The 20871-nt window shown below is 42.1% G+C and overlaps 1 protein-coding gene across 5 annotated transcripts in view; it reads left to right on the top strand.

Moving 5' to 3' along the window:
* Nucleotides 1–20871, top strand: part of LARS2 (leucyl-tRNA synthetase 2, mitochondrial) — a 706190-nt gene that overhangs the window by 475526 nt on the left and 209793 nt on the right. The window lies entirely within an intron of this gene.

Raw genomic sequence — 20871 nt, forward strand, 5'->3', positions numbered from 1 at the left:
ATTTGGATTCACACTTAGATAGAGCCCGCTATCTATCGCCTCCTCTTGGTGGTACCGGGATGTGGTCAATGATTTTATATCGAAGGCTGGACAGAGGATGGCCACATAATCTGAAATGGCGTGCCACTGGTTGGTCAATCTGTTTGCCTTCCAGGGATGCTTTTATGGCCGATCGATGGAGCGCCATCCTGTCACGTAGATTTCTGATGGTTTGTCCAACATACAACATGCCACATGGGCAAATAATAATGTACACAATGAAAGGTGTGGTGCATGTGAGCACGTGACGAATTTTGTATTTTTGGCCTGTATGTGGATTGAAAAACTCATGGCCCGTTTCCAAATATTTACATGTGGTGCAGGATGCACACTTGTAGCACCCTGGTTTTTTCGTCTGAGTGGTCAAAGTTTTGGAGTGGTCCTTTGGGACAATATTAGTTTTTACTAGGATGTCCCTAATGTTCGGTCCCCTTTTGTAACTAGGCATCAATGTAGTATTCTTGAAGCAGGGGAGTTCTTTATCACCTGAAACAATGGGCCACAGACCTTTTGTGGCTCGTGGTATAACTTTGCTGGCAGTGGTAAATTGAGTCACGAAGGGGATTCGTGATCCAAGTTGTTTTTTTGACACGCTATATAGCAGCTGATCTACAGCTGTTGTATAGCAATTGACACTGTGCTTGCTGTCGCCTTCACGAGGCAGTATGACAACTCCCCCTACATCGGGACCTCTGTCGTTCATTGACCTTAAACAGCATTTGGATGAAACCCTGAGTTATAATGAAGAACAAGCTCACCAGATTCTCTTTGGCGAAGATCTTAGCATCAAACCAGAACCATCTACTACAGACGAAATTTTTCAAATACTTCTTAAATTGCGTAATAAGGAAACAGATTACCTCCTACATGGAACTTTTCTGTCGGATTATTTCGTTCAAAGATGATACCACGAGGATACAGAATAAAGAATACGCCTACCATCGGCCGCAACAGCGCAGAATTTTGTCGCAAATGGGTATCTATACTCAATAAATGCAGCTTCGACCTTATGTTACTCATTATTGACGAAGCAAGATCTGCACTATCGGATACCAGGTCTAAATTATCAGCAGCTACCACCAAATATAAACTACAGTTGGAGGATAAGAAACATCAGTCCCAATGGGAAAGATTGGAACAACAGTGCAATACATATCGACAAGACCTAATCAAATTTGAACAGAAAAAACTTATTACAGTACAATCCGATTACGAGGACCAAAGAGTATACCGGTGGCTGCAGGGATCCGATCCACCGTTCCGTTCTAGATCCCGGGTCTCTTGGAGAGATAGAAAGGCATCACAAAGAAGAAATAGATCACAGTCTAACAGCGACAGTGACTTTTTAGTCACCGACTCTGAAGACCCTCAGTCATCCCGCACTACCCCTTTAGCCAGGGCCACACGTTCAAAGGTAGAAAATCTCAACAAGGAAGAACGCGACGTGGGGGCCAAAATCAAAGGATCTTCCAAACCACCCATCAACAAAGGGAGGAAATAATTTTTAATTTATCATCTCGTGAATTCACCGATACCGAATTAAAGGTTCTCAACAAAGGACTGTCCTTCGTGCCCACACACAGTCACCGCGACTTATATTGGAAGGTGGACCTGTATGGTCTCCATAGGACTTTAAAAACGAAAGAATTCTTCCAGCATAAGCACGATTCCCTTTGTGACTCTAATAAAGGCAGGACAATACATAAAAGAACCACGTTTGATCCCACGTCAACGAATGCTTCATTAAAATCATTCAACCGGTTAATGGATATGGCAGTTACCAAATATTATGCAGCTCAGCCCAATGTTATTCCAAACCTCACCAAAGCAGAACAAAGGGCCTTACGCGATCTGTCACATTATTTAGATATCATTTTCCGCCCTGCGGATAAGGGAGGTGGTATTGTAATTCAGGACACTAATAAATACATTAACAATATTGACCTGCTTCTTCAAGATCAATCTACTTACCGCCACTTGCCCGTCAACCCTACGGATTCATTCAAATGGGAATTGGATCTGACTTTAGCAGAAGCTTACAATTTGGGACATTTTGATAAAAAGACCTATGGTTCATTGATCACAGATCACCCGATTACACCGGTATTATACACAATCCCCAAGCTTCACAAGAATCCGGTAGACCCACCACCTAGACCAATCATTTCAGCACGAGGATCGTTGTTACAACCTATATCTCAGTTTCTGGATCAACTTATTCAGCCGTATATCATGCAACAGCCCACGTTCCTTAAGGACACTACTCAATTATTAATTAAATTAAAGCACCTTGGAACCGTACCTACCAATACCCTGTTATGCACTCTAGATGTCAAAAATCTATATACGGTCATCCCCCATACCAGTGGCTTAGCTGCGATGGAATTGTTCCTCTTTAAACACCATTTTGATGCTATACCTATCCCACTGTTCCTACATTTGCTGTCCAAAACCTTAACACAGAATTATTTAATTCACCATGGCCAATATTATGTACAAACAACTGGGTGTGCGATGGGGTCCTCAGTGGCCCCATCATTCGCTAATGTATTTATGTTCCAACAGGAAGATCTGTTTTTCTTTTCATCACCGGATACAGTAGGCAAAATGCTACTTTACACACGCTATATTGATGATTTGCTGATCATCTGGTCTGGAACAGAGGAGGAACGTATCAAATTAATCAATCGGATTAATACAGAGGATTCCCCCATTAAATTTACTTATCAGATCAGTTCCACCAGCATCAACTATCTAGATGTAACCATTGAGATTGCACACAACCAGCTTCAAACCAAGTTGTTCTCGAAACCCACGGACCGCAACACGCTGCTTCACCACAGCAGTTGCCACCCGCCAGCATTGATACGGGGGCTTCCAAGATCTCAGATGCTCAGGGCAGCCCGTATATCTAGCGACAAGCTTACCTTAGCTAATACGCTAGAACAGATGATCCACAAATTTGCGGACAGAGGTTACAAACTCAGAGAATTAATTAAGATAAGAGACGAGGTATTACAAATCCCCAGAGATCAGCTGCTTTATAGCGTGTCAAAAAAACAACTTGGATCACGAATCCCCTTCGTGACTCAATTTACCACTGCCAGCAAAGTTATACCACGAGCCACAAAAGGTCTGTGGCCCATTGTTTCAGGTGATAAAGAACTCCCCTGCTTCAAGAATACTACATTGATGCCTAGTTACAAAAGGGGACCGAACATTAGGGACATCCTAGTAAAAACTAATATTGTCCCAAAGGACCACTCCAAAACTTTGACCACTCAGACGAAAAAACCAGGGTGCTACAAGTGTGCATCCTGCACCACATGTAAATATTTGGAAACGGGCCATGAGTTTTTCAATCCACATACAGGCCAAAAAATACAAAATTCGTCACGTGCTCACATGCACCACACCTTTCATTGTGTACATTATTATTTGCCCATGTGGCATGTTGTATGTTGGACAAACCATCAGAAATCTACGTGACAGGATGGCGCTCCATCGATCGGCCACAAAAGCATCCCTGGAAGGCAAACAGATTGACCAACCAGTGGCACGCCATTTCAGATTATGTGGCCAGCCTTCGATATAAAATCATTGACCACATCCCGGTACCACCAAGAGGAGGCGATAGACAGCGGGCTCTATCTAAGTGTGAATCCAAATGGATCTTTATTCTGGATGCACTATCACCCGAGGGACTTAATGAAAAATTTACTTGGAACATATTCTTATAATGAGGGACATGACATTATGTCACCTTAAGAAGCTTTAATATCTAATATCAGTCTCGTTTTTCCTTTTTTTCCCTCTCCCCCACCCCCCTTCCCCTTTCTCCACAGTCCTTTGCCCCCCCCCTTTTTTCCCTCCCCTTTTCCTTCCCGTCCCTCTCCCTCCCGTTCCTCTCCCCTCCTTCCTTCCCTTGTATTGCCTTGAGATAGACGACAACCAGGGCACAGTGCCCAAGTTAACTAAATCAAAACTTCTTTATGTATATGGGACACATAGTTATAATATGTCCATATGTCTGAATATCACAAGTCTTTATTCTTTATATCTGTATCTGCATACTTGCAGTCTTTTTAGCTTCACAGCTGCCGAACAGTGACTTTTTAATCCTTTTTCAACCTATTTTAAATCCACTATATGTCTCACTTCACTTTCATCAGCTTTAGTTTGCTGGGTACTGCATGTAATTCACATGCCTTCACACTCTTTTTCTTTTTGCGCTTCACTGACAGGCTTTCCCGGCGCCTGCTAACTCACAAACGCATTGCTTAGCAACATACACGTCATCGGTGAGCCGCTCACGTGACCCACCCGGAAGTCCTGGTTACAGATGCCGGGAACACCTCGCCTCTGCTCTTCACGCTATTTAACAGGTGAGTGTTTCTGGGTTTAGTTTGGTTCGTTTTGTGTTTTTTTCACAGCTCTAGGGTTTACTTACCTGATGAAAAGGCTGCCATGCCTTGAAACGTTGTAAGATACCTGCATTTTGTTTGCTTTTTTTGACACCATGTCATCTGTTGTCACTATGTTTTAAACACTAAACAAGATTTTTCACAAGTCCTTGGAGTGCCGCCTGTTCCTTCGCCGCTAAACACCTGAGCCACAGGTGGGGAAGGACACCACTTCTATATGATTATTAGGAGGGCACCCAGGCATTTTTTCCTTTAATCAGAGTGCCGGATGTTTTTTCTTGTGTATATATATATATATATATATATATATATATATATATAAGAAGCACATACTTTTATACTAAACACTGGTACGGAACTTTGGATTGTCGGACATGCCAGTTTCCCTGCCCTCTCCTATAAGAGATATAGAGTATATTATGACAACAATGGGTACTGAAGTTCCCAATATAGTCTGTCTGTCTAGTTTAGGCCCAATTAGCCTTTGGATGTTTGTGTATTTCATTGTTCAAACTTAACTTGAGCAAATTTTCAGTGGAACCCAAGTCTCTCTTTCCTTAATTGACACAGAAGTGGGCGTGGTCAGCAATACTCGATATGGACCATCAAATCTGAGCTCAAGTGACTCCCTCACGTGTCTTTCCAGATGCACCCGATCTCCTGGTTAAAGCTTGTGGGGATTCAGATTTGCTCCTGAATCTGTGAGAAAGGCAAACTAGAGAATACAGAAGTGTCAGTTTCTTCAGTAAGATTTTTTAACATATGCAGTCAAATGACCATATTTATGCTGTAACTCTTATGGATAATAACATCCTATCTTTGGTATGCTATCAAACAATATTTCATATGGTGAATAACCTATGGTTTTACTGAATATGGTACTACTATTAACCAGTACTAAAAATAATCACCTTAGCATCCCTTTCTGGTTTCTGTGACACAGCCACTAACCTGTGGGGGATACATGGAATGCCTGTTGTATTCCCAAATCATACCTTATGTACTACATTATTTATTTAATGAAATAAATACCGCTATCTGCTACTATAACTTCTGGTACTCCATATCTGCAAATAACTTCTGAAACTAATTTTCTAGCTATTGATTTTGCTGTGGCTTTTGCCATTGGCAGATAATTGAAAATGTCTGTGGCTACCAATACATTTTTGGCAGTTAGATATAGTCAATTTGCAGTCTTTGAAATGGAAAATAACTTTTGGGGGATTGCTCCAAGGGTTGACTTGATCTTCTGTCCTGGATTGGACATTTCCAGTAGGCCTACATATCTATTAGGCTTGTACAAACTTGGTTGCGGTAGGATAACATCCTGGAACTATCCATCTTTTATTAACTGAATTTTCCATTTGATCCTCTCCCAGGTGTGAGAGTCCATGGCTGACTTAACACATAAGTGGATATAAGCTTCTGGGTAAGTATAATCTCTCTTCTAATTTTAATAAGCCAGTGTCTTCTTCTCTGGCTCTTCTTCTTTGCCATGCTGCTTTTTCTTCAGGACCTGCTTGTTCCTGAAATTTCTTCAAATCCTGTAGACCAGGCATTTGAGGCTTTGCTTCTTTCTGTTTCTTCTGTCTGTGTGGTGTAGACTGCTACCTTCACTGGTTTGTTGTTTGGTTGCTTTCTCTTTCCACAGGCTACTTTCTCACTCTCTCCTGTTTGGTTCTGAAGTTCAATCAGTGTAGCATAATCAGGCATCTGGTCTGGCACTGGAATGGTTACAGGCTTCCTGGGGGCATCTTGCTGCCCTCTTGGCTTCAGCATCTTGCCAGATTGTTGCCTCTTGTTTCAGGAGTGTCATTTCTTGCATGTTCCTGGATCTTCATTACTGCAACCTTTCCTGTGGCCCTTGCAGAGCTCTGAACTGGTGTCTGATCAGTGAAGTGAAGCATGTTGTATGTTTTCACTACTTGCCTTCTTGAAGCCTCTGCTTTTCCATATCTGGCCCACACTCTTGTACTGGGATGGTAAGGATCCTGAATTCACAACTTCATGTGTAGTGGTTACTATATATCCTGTATGAGGAACTCCATCTTCATGGTACCTTGATCCATCCACATATAGCTCATGTTGAGCATAAGGTAGTTCTTGTTCCAGTAAAGCCACACAAGGAGAAGGAAACATTTTGATTACTAGAATTATTCTCTTCCTCTTCTGGACCATCCCTCTGGTCCTGCATCCATGATGCTCTGTCTGTATCTTGCTCTTCTGGACCACCTTCCTGGTCCTTATCATCATCTTTATCATCATCTTCTTGCTTCCGGATTCATCAGTAGATAATCCGTTTTTCCCTCCAGATAATTTGTTTTTCCCTCCTTTTGAATCTTGAGATTCAACACCTTTATTGATTAATGCTGGACAAGGGTTGCTGGGTTGAGGGTAGTACATCTTCTGATGGTTACATTTGGTGCACTCAGCAGTGCTACTTCATACTTGGTAAGTCTGGCAGCTGACAGTGTTTAGTTGTTGCTTGTTGAAGCTTCTCTGCACCTGCATGTGGTACCTGGATGATAAGTTCATGATTCAGCACTATGCCTGTGCTCTTGTCCTCTTCTAGGACTGCTGATTCAGGACTGTGTCTGTGCTCTTGTCCTCTTATAGGACTGTTGCTGCTGCCACTGCTCTGATGCCGGTAGGTGCTCCTTGAGTACTGCTGTCAAGCTTGCTTGAGTGGTAGGCCACTGGTCTTCGCCTCAGTCAATAATTTTGCGTAAGGACTTCTATGTATGGCCTCCTTCTTCAATAGTCAGGTAATTCTAGGGCTTGCAATGAGGCAACTGCTGTTTCCAATTGTTCAATTGCTTCATCCATCTGTTGCTGTGTGTAGGATGCGGACCCTCCTCCCTTTCAGTGTTGTCATTGCATGTAGACTGATGCTAGAGGTATCCATTTTCTGCAGTATCCTACTAGGCCCAGGAATGATCATCTGACTTGCTTGACACTACTTGGCATCTTAGCTTGCAGTATGATTTTGTTTTTCCTTCTCACTTTTGTTAGATGTCGGGTACCTTGAGTGCCCTAGGAAGATTACCTCTTGCTTGGCTAGCTGCAATTTCTCCTTCTGAGGCTCTGCAGTCTTGTCCTTCCAGAAACTTTGATAAGGACACCATCTCTTCTTGGTACTTCTTTTAGTGGTGGCAATCAGCAGTTCATTCACATCCTGTATTTAGCTGTGTGTCTTGTGGATAAATCACTTGGTGATGCAGCCCCTCCCTGGGGTACTCTGGTCCTAGTAGTATTGCTTACTTGCTTCCAAAACTGGTACTGTGGAAATGAGCCAATACTGAACTTCTGTTCTAACTTGCTTCTTAATGGTTCTGTTCTTTCCTTTGATAAGTTGCTGGAAAGTTCAACTTCTGCTGGTGTGTGCTGTATTCTCGCTTGGATAAGCTTCAGTACATTGTGCTCCAGCAAAGTCACTGCACATGTACTCCGAGGTCAAGCCTGGACTGGTATTAGTGACTGTAGTTCTTGCATCTCCTGTCCCTTTAAGAGTTTCTGATGTCATCAGTTCTTGTGATACCTCCCTCTGCTATCTTCTGCGTCTGCTGGCTCCAGTATGCATTAAGCACAACACAATTATGCACGTCCTGCTCCAGTGGGCAAGGTGACTGCAGTTATACCTTCCATTGTTTCTTCTGGAGACATTATGTTCACTGGGATGCACCTGAAGAAGCTTGTACTTCATATTGGCAGAGGAAGCATCATTCATTTGCCTTCATACTTTGTCCTTTCTTCACTTGCATATCTATTTCTTCTGCTGCTGTCATGTTATCTCCTTAGTCCAGGTCCACTCATGCTGGTGTTCAACATAATGATATCCATGCTGGGAGTTGTTGTTCCTCTTTGTCTTACTTTTCCTGTGAGAGGTATCCTTGTATAGCAGCTTGTATTTCAGGTTAGATCCTTGCTGGAATGTTGTAGGTACATCTTACTTTCTTGCAGGGGGTAGGGCTTGACCTCCCAATCCAGTTGCTTCGATGGCCTGATCTGTAAGTAAACGTGGAGGAATCTGGTTGTGCATAAAAAAACAGTTCTTGAAGCCCTTGTGTCTCCTGTGGGTAAAGTCACTTTTGTCGAACTGCCAGTGGCGACTGAGTACACTGTTTCCGACACAGGGGTTGCACACCCTCATATTCTATCATCTTGTGTGTGCTGCCTAACATATGGCTGATAAGAAACCTGTTGCCGTGCTTTTAAAACCTGTTCTAAATTTACTTAACAGGGTCTATCTATCTATATATATATATATACCGCTCTGTTGGGTCTGGCACTCCTCGTACCCGCTGGGAATGTGCTCCGGTGCCCTCCTTGAGCAGGATGGCTCTATGTATAGTGCATGGAAGCCGGCACTCAGGAGACTTTCAAGAATGTAGAAAAACGTGCTTTAATGTCAACGTTTCAGGAGACGCACTCCCTTCCTCAAGACACAGCAAGACAAGACTACGGGCTCGTAGTCGTACACAGGAGCGCCAGGAAAAGGAGAAGCGCCGCGGTCAGTGAGTGTCCGGCAGAGAGTGAGCCGGACAGCCCTGCTAATCACACACTCCGAGTCGCGGGCCGCAGTGTCTGTTGGGGAGTCTTAGATCACCGCTGCTCTACTCTGCAAAGCGACCAATGATCCTTGAATAGATGCCATGGGTGTAGGCATCAGCACAGTGCAGGGTTTTGCTGAGAGCTGCAAACTGTGAGAGACCAGAGAAAATCAGACTCTATTTTATTTCTAAGGGTCCCCAACAAGAACCACAGGAGAAGAACCATATAAAGTTATTCCTACATGCAAGTTTTACAAGTCTTGAGGGTACTTATATATATTACTACAGGCGGTGGGCACTTTCTCACAGTCATTCTATTATGACACTAGGTGCACTGTTTATTTAAAGGCACTATTACCAATCACATCAGAAAATTCACTTATGCACACCTTCATATACGCTGGCAATATTACACTATTTTGTGGTATTCTTCTAATTTTCATACGGACCGTCCACGAAGTTTGTGGGAAAGCTACAGGACCGACATCAGGAGAACTACGATTTATATCACATGCTTGATATCCACATGGGATGCGGTACGCATATAAGTATTTAATTTGCACTTGGAGTTTGCATAACACAGAAGGCGCTGGGTTCTACCATTCTGTACATATATATATATATATATATATAACAGAAAACAGTTTATGCGCAAATACCAGTCCTCTTTGCAAGTGTTTTACTGTGGAACCACAAGTCCCAGTTTCAGCTGTAAAAAAGGAGAATGTCCACGCTTTCAAATGGATTCCAATATATCCCCTTAAGCACCAGGATTCTTTGAATCGGCAGCTCCACTGGACACCAATACCCACAGTTGGTAATGAATTTTGTAATTAAATGGAAGAAAAGGAGCGCTCCATAGTGCGTATCAGTTTTAAAATTGTAGTTTATTACAACAGTCCGACACACATGAGGTAAGAACACGTACCACAAGTGGCAGTATAAACCACCGTAAGTATAACAAGTGCAAGATCAATACCAGACTTCGCCGTCTGTGAAAGGTGCTTCTCGGCTGCACAAAGATCCTGTATATATACAGTATATCATACATCATACACTTATTTGCTCAAAGAATGCAGCAGGATTCTATTCCCTCATACCTGGTAACTTGTTTACAATTCCCAACACATTTGACTGACACCATGGTATGTAATGTTCTCAATCAATATGTTTGGAGCTGCAATGTCCAACTAATTTTCCCCTGCATCAAAACTGCATCACAAAACATTTAATATTTTAAATAATAATAAAGCACTGTAATAATAAGCACTATGCTTACTATCCTGAGCTGACAGATGAGAATTATTCTCTAACCCAAAACTAAAATACACATTGCATATGTGAAAAAATTACTTTATGGAAATATATATAAATCTGCCAAATTATGCATAGTCACCCATTAATATACTTTGCAGTAGCATGTTCTATAAAACTTACTGCTTTCTAATTATCTTTAAAACATTCTAAGGCATTCAGGAATAAAATGACAATTATTTTTCTAATGCAATTTTTGCTTACTGTTGTATTATGTATATTATATTATATTATCCATATTCCATAGTCATAAACATTTGTACATCCGCATGTCATTAGTCACGTAGAACTAACAGGTAAATTGTTACCTTGTTTCCCATCCCCAACCCGCATATTTGCAGAGTACATAGAATAACAGATTATACTTGATAATGTTACTATTATGATAAACCTTGATATATCTGTTATCTATTGTTCAAGTTTTGTAATATTTTGGATTTACACACTAGTACTTCGGCCATATGGAATCAGCTTCTGTGGTTTCCCTGAGGGATTTACAACATAGACGGGCTGTAGCTGTATGATTACTTTGCCTGTTGGAACCTTTCTCTTTGCTTATCACATTTCCAGGAACCTTGCTTATAGGGAGTAACCCTTAACTTTCCCTTATTACTGCTTCTAGTACTACGTGCTGTGGGCAGTATCCCAGAATTATTAGGTCTGCATTTTTCAGACCTAATATTAAATTTTGACAATCTCTATTTGTACATTTCCATCCTGATACTTTTGTATAAACCAGGGAACAATTTGGATCCACTGTTCTTGGAGGTTGGGTACAACCAAACCATTAAGTATTTTAACACTCAAGTATATTAAACTTAGGTAACATTTAACACTTAGGTACTTTTCCAAGTATCAATATCCAGGATCCAAAGGATAGTAGGATATGAAGCTATGTGCTCGATTTCCTGTACTAGCAAGGAAACTCAGCCACTCTCTACCGATATCACTTGGTTTTGGAATAAAGTGACATCCCATCAATATATAAACTCTTTCTACTGAGTACGTAGTGTTTCTCCACACTTCTGGTTCAGCTCAAAACGAAATGGCTCTCAATATGAAAGGGCCCTGCCCTTTCTTTTCTGTAAATGCCACACACATTCTGAGCATACGTCTTTTGTCGACATGTGTATACGCTTTTAACTACTTATTCATTCAGGTGATGTATTAAACCTTATTCCTCTGAAACAGTTTGTCAAATTCTTAACAGTGTCAGTAAAACCTTGTTTATCAATCCAGTGTTTGTTGTTTGTTTCAAATCTCCATCATTAGTAAACACTTTTCTTCCTCTGGGAAGTTTTGACCCTTACGCAAATTGCACCAATAAGTGCCTATTTTTTCTTCCCTAGTACTTCCAATTTACTATGCGGTCCCTTCACGTGATTGATCAATTCACTTTGCGATATCCTTCGGGGCTGCACCTTTACTTGTACTGCGCAGTATCAAAAACAAAAGTCAGTATATACCTCAGCTTAAAAGATTTACTCTTTAAAGCATCACACTTATAGTAATAAGTGTTTTCTAGGGAACTCTTAGTTTAAAAGACTTAGGGCAGGGGTGTCAAACTCAAATTCATCGGGGGCCGCATCAGCAGTTTGGTCCCCATCAAAGGGCCGGTTGTATCTGTAGGTCAGTATATCCAAAATTTACCGCTCCACCTGCCTTATATGTGCCCAGCCATCTGCCCCCTTTTAAAGTGCCCAGCCATGTGCCCCCTTTTATAGTGCCCAGCCATGTGCCCCCTTTTATAGTGCACAGGTCCCCATTTTACACATTGCGGCAGGTACAGGTCCCCATTTTACACATTGTGGCAGGCACAGGTCCCCATTTTACACATAGCGGCAGGTACAGGTCCCCATTTTACACATTGTGGCAGGCACAGGTCCCCATTTTACACATTGGCACAGGTCCCCATTTTACACATTGTGGCAGGCACAGGTCCCCATTTTACACATTGTGGCAGGCACAGGTCCCCATTTTACACATTGGCACAGGTCCCCATTTTACACATTGGCACAGGTCCCCATTTTACACATTGTGGCAGGCACAGGTCCCCATTTTACACATTGTGGCAGGCACAGGTCCCCATTTTACACATTGGCAGAGGTCCCCATTTTACACATTGTGGCAGGCACAGGTCCCCATTTTACACATTGGCACAGGTCCCCATTTTACACATTGTGGCAGGCACAGGTCCCCATTTTACACATTGTGGCAGGCACAGGTCCCCATTTTACACATTGGCACAGGTCCCCATTTTACACATTGTGGCAGGCACAGGTCCCCATTTTACACATTGTGGCAGGCACAGGTCCCCATTTTACACATTGGCACAGGTCCCCATTTTACACATTGTGGCAGGCACAGGTCCCCATTTTACACATTGGCACAGGTCCCCATTTTACACATTGTGGCAGGCACAGGTCCCCATTTTACACATTGGCACAGGTCCCCATTTTACACATTATGGCAGGCACAGGTCCCCATTTTACACATTGTGGCAGGCACAGGTCCCCATTTTACACATAGCGGCAGGTGGTGGAAGGAGGGAGAGAGAGAGAAAGAGAGGAAGGGAGAGGGGCTGACTTACATTTGAAGCGGTTCTCGCCGCTCTTCAGCCGCCTCTCCCTCCTCGTCTGCGCGGCTCCCTTCTTCTCCCTCCTCCGACGGGGTTTCGTTGAATGACGCGTTTGCGCCGTGACGTCACGACGCAATCGCGTCATTCCGCGAAACCCCGCCCCCCCCCCGAGCTGGGCACTCGGGAGAAGGGGGTTTCATGGCGGCGGCACCGCGGGCCATCAGACGAGGTCTGGCGGGCCGGATTCGGCCCGCGGGCCTTGTCTTTGACACCCCTGACTTAGGGGGTCATCGCTCGCTAGCTACTTTTAGCAGTCGTGCAAACGCTAAGCTGCCGCCCTCTGGGGGTGTATCTTAGCTTAGCAGAAGTGCGAACGAAAGGATCGCAGAGCGGCTTCAAAAAAAAAAGTGCAGTTTCAGTGCATGTCCAGACCTACTCAGCGCTTGTGATCACTTCAGACTTTTCAGTTCCGGATTTGACGTCACAAACACGCCCTGCGTTCTCCCAGGCATGCCTGCATTTTTTCGAAACTCCCTGAAAATGGTCAGTTGACACCCAGAAACGCCCACTGCGGCGAGCAGTGCGACTGAAAAGCTTCGCTAGACCTTGTGTGAAACTGCATCGGCCGTTGTGAAAGTACGTCACGCGTGCACATTGCGCCGCATGCGCAGAAGTGCCGATTTTTTGCATCATCGCTGCGCAACGAACATTTTCAGCTAGCAATCAACTCGGAATGACCCCCTTAGTCTTACAAACATCACACTAGTATTAAGTGTTTTCTTATGAAAATACCTCAGTTTATAAGCTATATCTTCTTATTTAAGTGTTTTCTGTATTCATCAGCAATGCGGGACCAAATGAAGCAAACCACTTGGATCTTAATCCTCTGACACAACAAACCAAAATTCTGTCATTTCTGACTTGACTTTATCTAGTTTACAAAGACTTCTTAAATCACTGAGTCATAGGTTTTTTATATATGAATAAGTTACCTTTGTCAATAACGGCTTTAACGTCTACTTCTAATAATGTTAAACCAGGAATACATTTTAAGTGACAAAAAGACTTAGTATGATTTACTATGAAAAAAAAACTGATACCGTTATTACAAAACCTTGTCTGTTAAATCTCGGCTTCAGATTCTGGATTTAAAAGGCTGAGTATGTGAGTGTTCAGTGTCTTAACCGTACTGGTTAAATGTTGTTTACAATCAGTAGAATTTCCTTCACTAACTATAACTGTGGAACCAAAGAGTATATAATTAACAGGTAATTTTCAAGACAACATGGAAATTTATCACCAATAAATTTTCTATCACCACATTATCAACATGCCATCCCGCAACTGTTGCAAAACCTATCTTAGGTTCCCTACAAAACTGAAATCACTATATTGCAATATACCTTTAAATTCACAATATTCAGACTCAATAGCAGGATTATACCACAAAAATTCTGACACGTCATTTAAAAATAAAACCACATATTTTTTACTTGCAAAAGTGAAACTGAAACTTAGAGCTTTAAAATAAAACCACATTTTTTCCCTTGCAACAGTGAAGCTAAAACTTATAGGGGGTAATTCCAAGTTGATTGCAGCAGGAATTTTTTTAGTAGTTGGGCAAAACCATGTGCACTGCAGGGGAGGCAAATATAACATGTGCAGGGAGAGTTAGATTTGGGTGGGTTATTTTGTTTCGGTGCAGGGTAAATACTGTCTGCTTTATTTTTACACTGCAATTTAGATTGCAGATTGAACACACCACACCCTAATCTATCTCTCTCTGCACATTATATCTGCCTCCCCTGCAGTGCACATGGGGGGTAATTCCAAGTTGATCGCAGCATGACATTTTTTAGCAGTTGGGCAAAACCATGTGCACTGCAGGGGAGGCAGATATAACATGTGCAGACAGAGTTAGATTTGGGTGTGGTGAGTTCAATCTGCAATCTAAATTGCAGTGTAAAAATAAAGCAGCCAGTATATATACTGCACAGAAATAAAATAACCCACCCAAATCTAACTCTCTCCGCACATGTTATATCTGTCCCCCCTGCAGTGCACATGGTTTTGCCCAACTGCTAAAAAAATATCCTGCTGCGATCAACTTGGAATTACCCCCATGGTTTTGCCCAACTGCTAACAAAAATCCTGCTGTGATCAACTCAGAATTACCCCCATAATCTTTATCAGCGCACACAGACAAATAATGAATGTTTATCAAACAGACAATCAGGTCCAAATGATCGAGTATTGCTTACCTAATCAAATGAACAGACCACATGACTGTATACAATTACTGACAGAGTAATCAGGTTGATATATAATGATCAGTCTTCAGATTACTTACCCGAGTATGCTAGTAGTTGCACACATCCAGCAGTTGCGTCGTCATCTGATATTGACAAGCTCATCGATTCCGGAACAAGAGCCCCCATGTAACTGTCGGAGATGAACCTACTACTATCAATCTCCTTCAATTGTCTGTTCATTACCCTTTGTTTACTAATCGATTGGGAATCCCAGGAAGCAGACAACACACGCAGTTATGTCCACCAAATGAGACTGGCTTTACTTTATTCAGCAGACATTATATAGAGAAATAAGGTACTTGCATGAACACTTGATACACGTCACATTTTCAAAACAATAATGCATCTCTTCTCATAACTCCTCTCAGGCTGACACCCTCCTACGTGTCCTTCACAAGAAGTCTAAACACACAGAAACTGTCTAATAACGTTTTCAAAACTTATAGCTACAACCTTGCTTCACACAGAACGTACTAACTGTGAAATGTCAGCATTATTATGATGTATCCGGCAAAGCATACTTCTACTTCACTACATCATGGCTGCTACTTAACAAAATGGCTGACACTGCTTAAGCTAAATACATCTATCTTCCTCACCTTTTACAGACAGGTGTGTGCCTTTCCAAATCATGTCCAGTTAACTGAATTTACCACAGGCAGACTTCAATTAAGCTGTAGGAACATCTCAAGGATGATCAGTGGAAACAGGATGCACCTGAGCTCAATTTGAAGCTTCATGGCAAAGGCTGTGAATACTTATGTACATGTGATTTCTTAGTTTTTTTGTTTTTTTTTTTACATTTTTAATAAATTAGCAAAAATCTCAAACTTTTTTCACGTTGTCATTATGGGTATTGTGTGTAGAATTTTGAGTGAAAAAATTAATTTATCCCATTTTGGAATAAGGCTGTAACATAACAAAATGAGGAAAACGCGAAGCGCTGTGAATACTTTCTGGATTCACTGTATATATATCTTTTTAGGGATCTGGTAATAGTGCGCTCGCCATGCTTCGGGCCTGGACCAACCAACGAGTGGGCATAGCCGGTTGGTGTTGGGCTATTGTCTGTCGGTAAAATGCTGGCTGTCGGGATTCAGATGTCGGTCTCCTGAACGCAGGCATTTTAACTGTATCCCCTTTTTAGAACTATCCTGAAGTAGCTAACTTCCTCTTCAGAAGACGATCTACCCTGTGGGTGAAATTAGCCATAGAGAACGCATCACACATTTTTTGCAATGTGCATGTGGAGCTTTATAGTTGAAGTAAAGTGATAACATAACATAGTAACATAGTTGGTGAGGTTGAAAAAAGACCAGTAGTCCATCTAGTTCAACCTAAAATATATTATATTCCCTGTTCTATTCTGGTCAAAGGCTATATCCTCGGATATCTTTTTCTGTTAGACATTTATCTAACCCTTTTTTAAACGCATTGACTGAGTCCGCCATTAAAACTTCTCTGGCAGTGAATTCCATATTCATATTGCCCTTACGGTGAAGACTCCCTTCCTGCGCTGATAAGCAGTCACTTTACTATTTTCTCGTCACATGGACAGGTTTATGAACTTTAGCTCTAGAGTAAATAACAGTATGTAAATTAATGAAACAAATGAATAACGGATCCATAAAAGTCACTCTGGAGTGGTATTATTGGTGTAGTAATATTATTGGACAGTGCCATGCTTTTCCCAGTGCTATGTTTTTTTAACGTACTGCTAAAAGAGCCTGATTCAGGAAGTAGTACTGATTGCCGGTACTTTGTGCATGCTCCGGACCCATACAGTGCATATGCAGTAGGTGTCCTGCGTCGGCGGAAGCAGGACAGCTGCAGTCGTCAAGTGATTGACAGTCTGCAGCCATTTGGGGGTGGGGAGGTGGCGGTGATGGCAGCCTTTTTACAAAATGAAGGCGTGCCAAGGCCAGAGACTCCGTCTTCCAACGGAGATTTCCTCGCCTCTTGGTAGGAGCTGTGGCGATAAACAGGTCTATGACAGCTGCTTATCGCGGATAATGCTTCGGGTGCCTCAGGCACCTATAGCCTAATCCCTGATAAATGGTAATTGTTGTGGCTAACTGGATAGCCCTAGGCCGATCCTTTAGCTGCTGTAAATTACCGCATCTAATTGGATACCAGCATATGTGTTCTGTGCACTTTCAAGTAAATTTTCCATGTGAACATAAAAGCGTTTGTAAAGTAAAAAAGGTGTTTGATAGACTTATTTTTCTTTGTCTTTTTTATATAATAATTTTTTAATTGATGTTTGTTACTGTCTCAATGTGCAGTTATTATATACTGTGCTGTATCATACATTGTACAACTTCAGGGATCAGCACAAGAACCGTTTCAAAACAGGAGTCCTTAAGGCAACAGGGATTTTTATTGTTTACTTTCATGTGTGTTTTCCATATACAAAGAGAAGTAGGTGTCAATCCCCTGTCATGTGTACAAGGCCTGTTTAGGTTGGATGCTTGAAAAGCCAGGATCTGCATTCCATAGACTGTTCTCTGCTGATGCATCCATTCTACCTTGACCTCCAATCCTGCATGCATGGAAGTGTCCTTCAAGACATACTGTCAGAGCCAGTATCTTCCAAAATAATGGCTTTAAGCATAAGGGATATAAGGGTTAAACTTCTGCACATATCCTGCACTAAAATTACTGCTTAAGGCAGGAATAGGCAAATGTTATAGGATAGCAGAGCCTCACAGAGCTTATTGTTAACTTGTTATTTATTTATTAACATTTACTTACATAACACCTGCATATTCTGTTGTGTTTTAAAATTGGTAATAAAGCATTAATAGAACAGTAGTAAACCATGACTGGGGAATAACAAAGAGGAAAGAGGCGCCTTACTTGCAAGCTTACAAGCTTTGAACTTTTTAAACATCTCTTGTATTCTCTTTTGATAAAGTGAATTGGCATTAGATAGGCTTTGAGATCTAAAATCTGTTTCAGCAGTCAATATTTGCTAATTTAATCTTCAGACTGAAAATATATTTATAAGCATTGTATGCTCTATTATAGCGAGTATATGCATTTCTTAGTGGCCATATTGTTTATTATATTGACAGAAGGTAAATAATTAATTGATATTACATGGGTGCGGGTTCTCTGTATCTCACGGGATACAATCAGACAGACTGATGAATCGATTTCACCCTCCATGATATATACTGTATATGAGAGAAAATAACTTATATATCCAATCTAGTCTAGTAAATAAAATTAGTTGTGGAAAAAGTCCCAGTGAAATTCACAGCACTCCAGAGGTATTATAGGATGGATACCTCTCCTTCATCACATGATAGATTCCCTTGTTTCCACACCTACATGTGGTTGCTCTTACCTCAGAAACTCTCTGTAACAGCTTAATATATTTTTTTTTTTAATTCCTCCTCTTACAGGCTTAATGCTCCAGCCGTCAGTATGTACATGAATAAAAATAGGAAAAATTCACTTTTGAAAAAGACTGTTCAGTCAAAACACATTAAGCCAGCGCCACCCCTACATTCTCTTTTAGGAAAGCTGAGACTTCAATAAGGACATTGGGATCCAGTTATCCCACATTGAGCTCTGATTATGGCACAGATTTATCAAGCCTTGGAGAGTGATAAATAGCCTAGTGATAAAGTGTCAGCCAATCATAACTGTCATTTTTTAAACACAGCCTGTAACATGGCAGTTAGAAGCTGGTACTTTATCACCGTGCTATTTATCACTCTCCAAGGCTGATACATCTGGTCCAATAATCAGATCTCAATGTGGGATTTTGCCATTAGTTTTCTGGTAGGAAAGCTGTGACTCCTAAAAGGGGATTATGGTCTAAAGAATGTATGTTTTTTTTTTATTTTTTAACTTTATATATAAGTTCCTTGATGAACGGCATTCCAAATTGTAGTCAGTTTGTCACAATCCTGACTGTAGTTCTCATATTTGATGACTTACCTCTGCCATCTGTCCCGGACCCTGTGTCTTTTTGCTCACTGGGATAAACAGCTTGTCAGTACCATGAATTTCCTGAGTGCAGAGTTAACGAGCTCCACCTGTGGTGTTTAATCTTCTGTGTGAAGCTGAATTCAGCAATCTGACGTTTAGGCCTAATAGGCCCTACACACTGGGCGATAATGCTCAAAGATATGAACGATCTCGATCATTAATGAACGAGATACCGTTCATATCTTTAAGTGTGGAGGCACCAGCGATGAACGATGCGCGGCCCCGTGCTCATTCATTGCTTGTGCCACATCGCCTGTGCATACAGGCCAATATGGACGATCTCGTCCATATTTGCCTGCACTTCTATGGAGCCGGGTGATGGGGGGAGTGAAGAAACTTCACTCCCCCTGTCACTGCCCCCCCCCCCCCCAGCCGCCGGGTCGCCGGTCGGCCGTATCCGCCGTCGGGCAGCTCGGCGGCATATCGCTCAATGTGTAGGGCCCTTAAAAGCCAGCATCCTCTGTTCATTTGCAGAAGTTCAGGCTTCACTGTTCTTTCAGCCTGCTAGGCCTCACTCCACATCAGAGCCTAATCTAGAGAACTCATGTGACAGTGACAGTTCACCTAATCCAGAGCTGTCCAATCCTGTGCCAGCCTGAGACTCTCTGAATCACCTCACACTGCTCACCAATCACCAAAGACCAGGAAGTATAAGTCAGGAGACTTGAGCAGGAGTCTCTGCCAGTTCCTTGTGTCACACAAGTGTGAGCTTAGAAGCTGAGCTCCCTAAAGGTAACACTTGAACTTCGGTTCCTGTTAAACTCTGCTCTTTTGCTACCCAGTCTGGATTACAGTTGTGTTACCATTGATATCCAGTATTTCTACAGTCCCATCTTAAAGACACAGCTGCAGTATTCTACAGTCTCATCTTAAAGTCACAGTTGCAGTATTCTACAGTTTTATCTTAAAGCCACAGCTGCAGTATTCTACAGTCTCATCTTAAAGTCATAGTTGCAGTATTCCACAGTCTTGTCTTAAAGTAAGAGCTGCAGTATTCAACAGTCTTATCTTAAAGGCACAGCTGCAGTATTCTACAGTTTCATCTTAAAGCTACAGCTGCAGTATTCTACAGTCTCATCTTAAAGTCACAGATGCAGTATTCTACAGTTTCATCTTAAAGACTCAGCTTCCGTATTCTACAGTCTCATCTTGAAGCCACAGCTGCAGTATTCTTCAGTCTCGTCTTAAAGCCACAGCCGCAGTGTTCTTCAGCCTTGTCCTAAAGTCACAGCCACAGTCATCGTTCTACTTTCAGTTGAGTTTCCAGTTATATCCAGTACCAGCCTGGATTACAGTTGCGTTCCAGTATACAGGTACACAGCCCGGTTCTCAGTCTCACCAGTAACCAGTCCAGCTTACTATCTCACCAGTAATCAGCCAGTTCAATCTCACCAATACATTCACCATCCTGCTATCAATACCAAGTCTCTGGTGAGCCAGTGGTCAGGATACGGCTTTCTCTGCCGAGGCCCGGGTTCGATCCCCGGTCAGGTATTGCTCCTTCTCACTGATTCCTACAGACCAGCCTAATATTCACATAGTCCTCCAGTCGCTCGCACAGACTTCACTAACACCAGGTTCACAAAAACCACAGTCATGACACAGTTGCATAAACCCATTGCTTTATTAAAGTTTACAATGTTTTGGACCAC

This window comes from Pseudophryne corroboree, chromosome 5, assembly GCF_028390025.1.
Source record: "Pseudophryne corroboree isolate aPseCor3 chromosome 5, aPseCor3.hap2, whole genome shotgun sequence".
NCBI lineage: Eukaryota > Metazoa > Chordata > Amphibia > Anura > Myobatrachidae > Pseudophryne > Pseudophryne corroboree.